Raw genomic sequence first — 10,718 nt, 5'->3', positions numbered from 1 at the left:
TGTGTGTGTGTGTGTGTGTGTGTGTGTGTGTGTGTGTGTGTGTGCATGTGTGTGCGTGTGTGTGCGTGTGTGTGCCTGGTTGCAGCTGGCTTATCAGTATGGCAAGCCGAATTGTCATTTATTAACTAAGTTTGACTATCCGGAATTTACATTGCAGATATCTGCAATTCAATTTCGCCTAGTCAAAAATAACATTTCGGATATCCGCAACTACATTCCTCCTATCCACAATTGTCATTTCAGATATCCACAAAGACATTCCTCCTAGGCGAAATTACGTCATTTTTGCCATTCATGTCTATGGGGTTTCTCATTACAGATATGATATCTACAATTCAGTTGCGGATATCCACGATGTGAATTACGGATATCTGCAACTGAATTGTAGATAGGCCTATCTGTAATCCCAGTTTGAGATATCTACAATTTGATTCTGACTAGTCATAATTCCAGTTCAAGATATCTTTAATTCACCTCAATTCAAGATATCTACATGTCCCTTTTCAGATATCTTAAATTAAGTTTTGACTAGGCGAAATTACGTTGTAGATATCTCTAACTGGAGTTATGACTAGTCAAAAGGACGTTGTAGATATCTCTAACTGGAGTAAGGGATAGTCGTAATTGAATTGTAGATATCTATCATCAAGTTGTAGGCCTATCAGCGCCTTGGGAGCAGCTGCCTCTGATGTTCCCAAGGATTGCATGAGGCTTTTCTCGGCCCCCACGTTGTTTTCGGAGCTCACTTATGAGCGGTTCCTGAGCCTAGTTTTTGTTGTATTATTATCTTGTGATTCAAATAAGTTATTGAGCTCTGTTTCTCCGTTTAAATTCCTTTATTTTGTTGAATCCCTCAGGTCCCAGAGCTGGATCATAACACACGATACACAACAAACTAATGTTACAATGGCCACTTTCCAAGCCTGAATAGCTCATGAAAAACATGTTTGAAAGGCTCAAGCAAAACTATGTATTCAAGCTGTTTGGATGGCTTTTAGGCTCCTAGTTTTTAAAAAAAATTTAAGACCCTGTATACTTGATGAACCTCATATTTCCGGTCTTCAAAAGTGGAATAAGCTTCAAAAAAATATGTGCCATTAGGGTGTGAAGTGGCGAACCCTTTGTTCGCCCTATTTATTCCTGAGGCAGAGGTAGTCCGACACACATTTCTTGGGAAGCACGCACAAAGAGTGTTTAACTTGGTGTTGAATAATTTATTAAGCAATAACTCTGGTTGACTTTCCAGGAAATAACTAAACATAAAAACTCCAAACAATGTAACTGTTTGCGGCCAAAACAGTGTTCTTCGTATTGTACAAAAAGGGCTTTTCAACGTAAAATAATCGGTCAAAATGCGTCCAATAATACGAAATAATGCGTCCAAAAATCCGAAATAATGCGGTCAGAAAACTGTTGGCTCTCTGCCTTCCAAACCAACAGTAATCAGCCTGCCCTATATGAGGGCCTCCAATAGGCTCCAGGTAGAGCGTGACACACCTACTTCCCCAGGTGACACAACGGGCTAATCACCACGTCATCACAAAATGCATAAATATACATATGAATGAAAATTTGATTAACATTTCATACACTTTATAATTCATCATAACTCATACTTTTAGCCTTAGACTCAAAATATATTTACTTAAAAACATTCAACACAAAAGACTAAATGGCTCCAACAGGGTGCAAGCCTTGAAAGGCATGCATATCTTTCATTATTTTGAGTTCTCTTTGGAGGAGCGCATCTGTAACTCACTGACCATCTAATATGGGGGGTAGAAGGTGCTTTGACGTAAGCTACCAGCATCAGCTAGTTTTATTCCTAGAACCAGTGTAGACGGACCCTTGCACCGGCTTTTTTGGCCATGGCCGCCCACTATGATTATTTATACGACATGCGGAGGCACACGACATACCAGAGGATATATCCGCATATTGTGCTGTTTCAACAATTAAAATAAAGCGCAGAGACTTTTGCAGCTAGGTCAAATCCCCTCTGAAATTACTAATGCTTATAATATGTACAGTTTGAACCATCTCACAATCAGCAAAAAATGCAAGAACACAGAACAACAGGAAGAATACAAAATATATGTATCATTTTATTAAGGCCTACACTAACTAAAACACAACAAATTATAACACAGTAAGTCAAAGTGGCACCCTAAAGTGAGAGAGAGAGAGAGAGAGAGAGAGAGAGAGAGAGAGAGAGAGAGAGAGAGAGAGAGAGAGAGAGAGAGAGAGAGAGAGAGAGAGAGAGAGAGAGAGAGAGAGAGAGAGAGAGAGAGAGAGAGAGAGAGAGAGAGAGAGAGAGAGAGAGAGAGAGAGAGAGAGAGATTCTCCGCGCCTCCTTTACGTTTCTTCTCCATTTTTCTGTCAGTTAGTGACGTGACTGATTGACTGATTGACAGCCGAGACCCAAGGGGCGGGACCTCGGCCCTCTGCTGTGTGTGTGATAGGGCCAGGGCCAGCCCAGAACCAATCATAATGAGTTATGGCCCGGCCCAAAGTTGTATTGAACTTTCAGGTTAAGTTGACAGCCCGCACGACCGAGAGGGAAGGAACGGACCTCGGCCCTCCTCGGCTGTGTGACAAAAAATAATAATAATAAAAAAAAAAGAAAAAAAAAAGTAAACCTCAAGTAAACCTCGTCGGCCCAAAAAGGCCTGCCAGCCCACCGGGCATTGCCCGGTACGCCCGATGGCCAGTCCAGCCCGCCTGGTACCGCCATCGCTAAGAGCTAGCAAAGGTCGATCAGCAAAGTCACAACTTTTCTCGGTTTTGGGGCCTCAGTGGTGGAACGAGCTCCCTGCCGTTCTCAGGACCGCAGAGTCGCTCACTATCTTCCGAAAAAGACTCAAGACTCACCTGTTCAGAGTCCACCTCGACACTGCATAGCCACCCTCCCCCTTCTGGCCACCATTGTACACTGTATTGTATTGTATGGTATTATGGTACTTAAAGGACAATTCCGGTATTTTGAACATTGAGCCCCCTTTCTGGTTTGTTTAGGATGAAATAGAGTGGGTGACACCGAAATTTTAACTATTAGTCCTTTCTCGGGTATTTGGCTCATTTTGAATCGCTCCTGCCTGCTTCACAATGGTTGTCTGTGTGCATAGACAAACCTGTCAACCAAGCAACCCTAAACGTTCGTTTTCAAAAATGTGCAAGTAACCGAGTGGTTAGTGGCATTCGTGAAGTTTAAAAAAGAATTATCGGCGCAATATATGGTTTCTGTCGTGTTTTATTGCACATTTATCGCCAGTTGATTTCAGTTGGAAGACTCATTACTGCACGATGATATTACTCCGCCGAACCGTAAAGGTGGGCTGTTTACGTTGGTTTGAACATGTCTATGGGTTTGAAGTCTTGTACCGTGCGCACCTCGGATTAGGGAAAATCACATAGAAAATCACTGAAAATGGATTATGAAAGGTGGCTTCTGGAGGACGCACTCGATTTTGAGTTTGACGGCAGAGGATATCGTTTTGAACCAGAATTCACCCAAGAGGAGCTACGTGAGATGGAGGCTGGGGCTACGGAGGCGCCTGAAGCTCCGGCGGAAGCGGTCCCCACGATCACGGGCGGGTGGTGTGCCCTATGGGTGTGCCTGTGGGAAGTGCAGGCAGACGCCGAAGGAAGTCGAAAGTAGGTGCTGCACGGAGTGGGACCTTTTGCGGAAGTTTATATGCGGTTGTGAGGTATCTGAAAAAATAGTTCCAGTTAGCAACTAACACGGATGGAAACCATATATTGCGCCGATATATTTTTTTTAAACTTCACGAATGCCACTAACCACTCGGTTACTTGCACATTTTTGAAAACGAACGTTTAGGGTTGCTGGGTTGACAGGTTTGTGTATGCACACAGACAACCATTGTGGAGCAGGCAGGAGCGATTCAAAATGAGCCAAATACCCGAGAAAGGACTTATAGTTCAAATTTCTGTGTCACCCACTCTATTTCATCCTAAACAAACCAGAAAGGGGGCTCAATGATCAAAATACCGGAATTGTCCTTTAACTGTGTAGCAACTGCAGTAGCTGCTATCATTGCTTTAACACGGGGAATTGATTAGCCTAGCGATTATGGTACTTGCACTTGGTTCTATGAACATCCTTACTGTACCGACAGTGATATATTGTTGCACTTCTTATGACAAATGTACTTATTGCAAGTCGCTTTGGATAAAAGCGTCTGCTAAATGCCCTAAATGTAAAAGTAAAACTATCACATTAATCAAATTAACTAATATTCCTAATTAACTTACATAACCCTTACCCTACCCCTATTAAATAATGTATGAATGAATAGCTTAATCAACATGAACACCATAAGTAAAGATTTACAGATTATTACAGATTTACTATACCATTAGTTAACGGTTAATTAACCTTTAGTTAAATGTTAGTTTATACTATACTAATGTTAATGAACGGCTAATTAATGTAACCTTATTGTTAAAGCTTAAAAAGCTTCAAACCTACAAACTATGTGATATATGATACATCCAATATGCATGCCTTTTTTTTGGAAACATTGTACATATAATACACAATATCAAAGTTTTATCAACAAATGATACAACACGAATCACATCATTTCAGGCAAATTCAACACACAGTCATGAAATGGATGAATTGGAGAATAAAGAGTTGAAGTAGTTGATGTTTTCTGCATTTAAAAAAAAGGGTTGAATAATACAATCCTATAATACACACCTATACATAATACGGCTCACTGTTGTAGAAAAAACACATAAAGCACAGTTTCCTTCAGGTGACATCGACTTTGAATAGCTAGCTTGAAGCCTTTCACTTTTAAAGTATGTTTGAAATCAATGCATCATCCCATGAAAATACCAATCTTTGTTTTTGCTAGCTCAGAATGAGCTCTTTAAATCTCCATACGGCAGCGGGATAGGGACCTCGGCCATGGAGCCCGCTATGTGGCACAGCTGTGTTGTGAAGTAGTCCTGAACAATGAACAATTAAATCGACCAAGGAACCTCATTACTTGACACGCCATAAATTACAACATTCTGGAGGTACCTAATGGCACCTTTCAGGCCAAGGTAGCTTATCTACTGCGTGGTTGGAAAGGGAGAGGGAGGGGTATTCAGTTGGTTGCAATCTGCAACATCGTCACTAGGTGGCAATAAATCCTACACACGACACCTTTAAAAAAAATGCATTTCTTTTGTGATGAAAGGAGAACATTGTCTAGTTGAAATATAGGGGATCTAAAAAAACGGAAAAGACCCATTCCAGTCTCCTTTCATGGGCCCCGGACTGCAAACCCCGCTGAGCGAACCTCAGGGCGGGGTTTCGGATGGATCTTTTTTTGGTAAAACATTTTGCTTTGGCTAATATACAACTCTACAGCAGTCAGAATGGCACTTTACTTTTATAGGTTGGAGTGGAAAGCCGTGTAAAAGACTGGCGGCTATCATCGGAAATATCCATATAGACAAATACCATATCCATATAATACAACAAATTGTAAAAAAAACAAACACAGCGTAAGGCCCTTGCGTCCTCCCCGGTTCTGCGTGGTTCCCCCCAGAAGTTCTGTCAAGGCCTCGACTCTTGATCCGTAAACTCCTGGGTGGCGGGGGGGGAGGGGGCGATTGTATTTCAAACAACCAATAGAATAAAGATAGCTGTATACATCAAGCATGAAATTAATAAATAGATATGTCAAAATATGTATTACTATTATTATGGAATAATGGAAACATATATATATATATATATATATATATATATATATATATATCATCGATGATGTGTTGAACCCATGAAGAATGTCAAATGGCGACTAAAATGAATGACAGTAATGCGTGATCATTTGAAATAGATGATACAGAAAAATATACTCTTTTTTGTCATCGTGGACCGACACAGGGAAGATGTCCTGGCACATGGAAGGAGCAGACCCATATTTATGGTTATGACTTTGAGTGTTTGGTTATAAAACTACTGTGTTTGGGAGGATCTGTCCTCTGTGAAAATGGTATATTAGGTCCCATGACATGCCACCAGGTGTGAGTGTGAAATCTGGCTCTTATGACATCACTAGTGGGCGTGTCCACCTAGATGTGTGCTGGATAGATCAGTCTACCAGCCTACCCGGTGGACTGTAGCAAACGTTGCTCATCTGTCCGTCCCACATCTAGGTGGACACGCCCCCACCTGTGAGAGCCAGATCATCGTCATCGGACCTTAAAGCAGAGCAGGTCAGTGAGACCTTACTATCGAAAAACAGAAAACTAATGGATTCGAGGGATTTCAATAATATTACCGTCAATAGCTGGTCTGGGCAAGCACATTGGTGTCCCGCTCTCTGTTGAATCAGAAAACCAAAACAAGCATTGTAAATGCACCAGGAATCAGACCATTCAGACCACTTCCGTTGAAGGGAAATATGTACCAGCCAGGGGAACACATTTTATTGGCAGTATGGCCCTCCTTGGGGAACCTTCCTACCCTGTCGGAACAATAAATAACCATAGTCCTACTTCATAAATCACTGAGCCAGAAGGTGTTTTCTGTTGACAATGAGCAACTATTAGGGATGGGCAAAATGATTCTTTTCCGGGAAATAGTTCTTTCAGTTCAGTTCACTATAACGATTCGTTTATTTGATTCGTTCATTTTGATTCGTTCGTTACGTCAGATTACGTCATTTGGTGTCTGCCCCCCCCCCCCCGCGAGACGGCCGTGAGCATAATTTAAACCACTTCTAGGCTCTAAACCCCGTGGAAATCGAGAAGATACACTATATAGTATAACAAAAACGTCCCACCAATATTTATAACACTTGCTTACTCTCTATATTTCATTCATGGTTTTACATTTATCATTTTATTTTACTTTACATTTAATTCTTCATTGTTCAGGCATTACAGAACTTTCATGGTCATAAATAAAAAATACGAACTGCAGTTTAATTTCTTTGTTTGTTCTTAAATTGACGTAGAATGGAGCAAAGACTCCTGGGATTGGGAAATGCGTTTATCCAATAAACAGATGGAGGTCAAGTCTATTTTCGAAAAAATGTAGGGGGATATATGAATGGCCCCACGTCGAATGGTATGACCCAAGATATGTCAGACAGAAAGCACGCATATTCGACGGTACCGCCTTGTCATTGGATTACCCAGGTGCCATTGCAACACCATTGCTACCTCTCATTGGCTGAATCTTTGAGAACGTTGTAGACTCAATCAATATAAGTCGCGGGGAGACGAAGCTCAGTTCATTTGTATATTTTATATACACGACCATATGTTTGGTTTATGTTTAAAAAAAAGAATCAAAGAACCAGTTCTTCTTGTTTTGGGGAACCAGTTCTTGTCGTTCACGTTCGGGATTCGTTCGTTGTAACGAATCGGTCGCGACCGACACATCCCTAGCAACTGTACAACACAAACCATTGGCCATAAGTAGTAATAATCGACCTCATAAATCTCTGAGCCTGAGTTATGTTGACTCCAGAACGCCTCATGCCAAGACAGCTTTCATCAATCAAAGTCACTGCAGTGCATGCCCAACACAAAACAAAGTGTGATTAGCCATTACAAGCCATTTCAAAATCTGATGTTTTAGTGACATCACAAGTGGGCGTGTCCACCTCGATGTATGATGGACAGGTAAGCAACATTTGCTACACTGGGTAGGCTGGTAGACCGATCTAAGCAGCATACATTGAGGTGGACACGCCCACTTGAGACGACACTTAAACACTGGACAGGGCAGATTTTGGCCTTGGAGGCGGGACTTATTCTTCAGAGGTCTATGGCTAATCACACTCACACCCATATCATCCCTTTAATGTACTGCAGTATTAATGACCAAATAAAAAATAGCAAGTGCTATTAATATCCTTAAAGAAAATATGCCTTTGGGTGGTTTGCATCAACAGGGTTCAAATTAATCCAAGATTCGAGAGAATCACACTTTAGTAAACCCAAGTTTAAAATGAATCAGAGTTTTGTTTCACCACTTAAATGTAATCATGGATTATGTTAATCTAAATTAAGCATTGGAAAACCGTTTCCATTGCATTTGTTTACACTCAGCAACAATGTAGTCCATGGTGGAACAGCCAAGCGACCGTGTTAACAAAATGACCAGCAGTGATTCATTTTTTTATTGTCTGGTGTTGGATTGCCAGACGTATAAACAGCCTGCAACCACATTCCCGGCCTGTCCTGTGTGCTGTGTTGTGTTGTGGCTATGTTGTGTCTCCAAAGGACAAAACACAAACGCTGAAATCCCTGTAGTCAGCTTGTCTTACATTCAAAATAACCTAAAGGGAAGAGCAAGTTATCTTTTTAGGAGAAGCGAGTTAAATCATGTTGCCGGGCTCTAGACTGTGACCATATATTATGTGAATGCATTCGAGTCTAAACTGAAGTAGGCATGCACTGATTTGTCAACACGTCGTCCACTCCTCGCCCCCGCTTTGCAGCTGCTCGTTGAATCATTTAGAAGCTTCTTCATAGTTCTTCTGTGTGCCATGGACCATATAGGTAGCCTACTTATTTATTTTTTACCAGAATGCTTACACTATTTCTGTTTGTAGATCAGTTTGTTGTGTTCATTGCTTAGCTCCTCTGTTTGTGGAAACAACATGCCTACATTGGTGTCCTGTTGTCTTGTTCTGACGGGACAAGCTGTTGGGCAATTCTTGCTTTAATGAAAGGTGCGATCAAATTTGTTGCGGTGCGGGTCCAGGTTAAAAAGGATCATTAGAAAAAGTTTTTGAGCCCTGTTGAGTGAGACAATCTAAAGCCGCGTTTAGGCCCCTAACGTAACAATAATGTAGATATTTTGGGGAAATGGGTAATGATGGGAATTCTCTGTACTCAAATCTCCACTGGGTTGAGGTGATCCCTTATTTGCTATCGAGGAACCTCTCATTTGCTACCAATATCCTGAAGCTTTATTCGTATAACACCACCTGTTGCACCAGGATTAATAACTAAGCCTAGCTTGAATCCAGGTAAAAATGTATTATAGGCTGGTGCAACCCAACAGAAGAACGTCATTTAAATAATAATAACGTCGCTCACCCAAAGCTCGTGTATTCTTCTTTGTCTTCGGGAGTACTGACACCAGGTTGCATTTGAGACGATAAGTAAGACCAACAGGAACACTAGAACCACTAGAACAGATCAGAAAATAGTTTCATAACTTTGAGCTGAAAACCACAAAGGAACAGAGCTGGGGGACACAGTAAATCAAGGACCCAGTGGCCATACTCAAGCTTACCGTTAGACGCAATAAAACCTTGGTTGTCTTGGTTGTCTATGCTACTTTCGGCTGGAGGACAAAGACACAAGCAGAGAAGACACTGGTGAGAGTGACATCTGAGGGGGAGCCTTAACATTCATGCGGCTGTAAAACTATTTTGATTAGATTGATTTGATTTGATTGACAGTACATTTTGAGCCGCATGTTGTTGCTGCTTCTGTTGTTGCTGCTTCTGTTGTTGCTGCTTTTGTTGTCGCTGCTTCTGTTGTCGCTGCTTCTGTTGTTGCTGCTTCTGTTGTCGCTGCTTCTGTTGTTGTTTTATCGTGAAACGACGGAGTGGGAGCTAATTGAGCCCAAAATAATAAATGAAATGAGTAATAATGCTTAAAACCAAGCTGGAAGCATTCAGTAGTAGAGTGAACGGTTACAAAAAATTGTAAACGGTTACACAACCGTGAACCGCAGTCGCGCTATAGGGGGATTATTTGTTCATCAACAAGGCGGATGCGCGAGCAGAATGATCGCAAAAAGAACATTAGTTTGACTGCCATGGTTATCTCCGTGCGGTTCATTTGCAGTTGCGGTGTTAATTAGGATGCTGTCAGCTTACTGTTACATTAAACTGTAATCAGAAAAAAGCGGTAATATGCTATAGACCCTAGAGTATCTGTGGTATAAAGGGGGACGATTTCGGGGGACGAATTTCGAATTATAAATATGTAAACTTTATGTTGAAATGATGGACCGTCCCGATTCCCATTGAAACAAGGGCGCTGTGATTTTCATTTTATTTTTACGGTTTTCGTTTAGGGGTGTATAATTTACTAACCGGTTACACGTGTACCCGTGCACACCCCTTTTATGTACCACATTCCAGTCTGGACTGAATAACCGTGAGCCACAAATGGGAGGACTCCTCATGTACAGACTACAGCGGAGAGCGAGAGAAGATTCTAGAAGGTATAGTGAACGAGTAAAAGAAAAGAAAACAGAAAGCAGGACCCCAGATCAAATAGATGAAGATTTATCAGAATCAGAAAGCTCGTATTGCCAATGTGACAAAACTGACATTCATAACAAGCTACTCTATATTGGTTGTCATGGCACTCATATATATTGGTTCTCATATATAAATTGATATCACTATATATGTGCAGAGGAGCATCTAATAATAATTTAATTCGAACATGAATAGGTTTTCTGAAGGTGTATATTTTTTGTGTTGTTATTCGTTAGTGTTTGCAATGTTTTCATTCATCATTGTGTGATGGTGGTTCGAGAGAACTGATTCACATGGATGTGATACTTTTAGCTCATATTAAGCACCTGATCACACATGTGTGAGGAAGAGAGGGTGAACTGGTTGCCTTACTTTTCTCTGTGGGTTTCAGCGTGCAGACATAGATCTTTTCTGATTAGGAGTCAGAGAGAAAACTGGCAGTGAGTCGATACG

At 41.2% G+C, this 10,718-nt stretch overlaps 1 protein-coding gene across 4 annotated transcripts in view; it reads right to left on the bottom strand.

Annotated features, from left to right (window-relative positions):
• Positions 1 to 2,263: 2,263 nt before the first annotated feature.
• LOC130397984 (carnitine O-palmitoyltransferase 1, liver isoform-like) overlaps positions 2,264 to 10,718 on the bottom strand; it is a 50,002-nt gene continuing 41,547 nt past the window's right edge. For 3 of the 4 annotated variants that reach the window (XR_008900572.1, XR_008900578.1, XR_008900590.1), the window contains 6 exons: positions 10,638 to 10,676; positions 9,456 to 9,608; positions 9,284 to 9,334; positions 9,085 to 9,176; positions 6,309 to 6,350; positions 2,265 to 5,608 (listed from right to left, as the gene is read on the bottom strand). The gene's annotated coding sequence lies outside the window, so the exon portion shown is untranslated. Of the gene's footprint in view, positions 5,609 to 6,308; positions 6,351 to 9,084; positions 9,177 to 9,283; positions 9,335 to 9,455; positions 9,609 to 10,637; positions 10,677 to 10,718 lie in introns of all 4 variants that reach the window. The other variant, XR_008900584.1, reaches the window with a different exon arrangement.

This window comes from Gadus chalcogrammus, chromosome 2 (genome assembly GCF_026213295.1).
Source record: "Gadus chalcogrammus isolate NIFS_2021 chromosome 2, NIFS_Gcha_1.0, whole genome shotgun sequence".
NCBI lineage: Eukaryota > Metazoa > Chordata > Actinopteri > Gadiformes > Gadidae > Gadus > Gadus chalcogrammus.
Note: the sequence above shows the minus strand (reverse complement) of the source record. Positions and strands in the feature narration are given on the sequence as shown.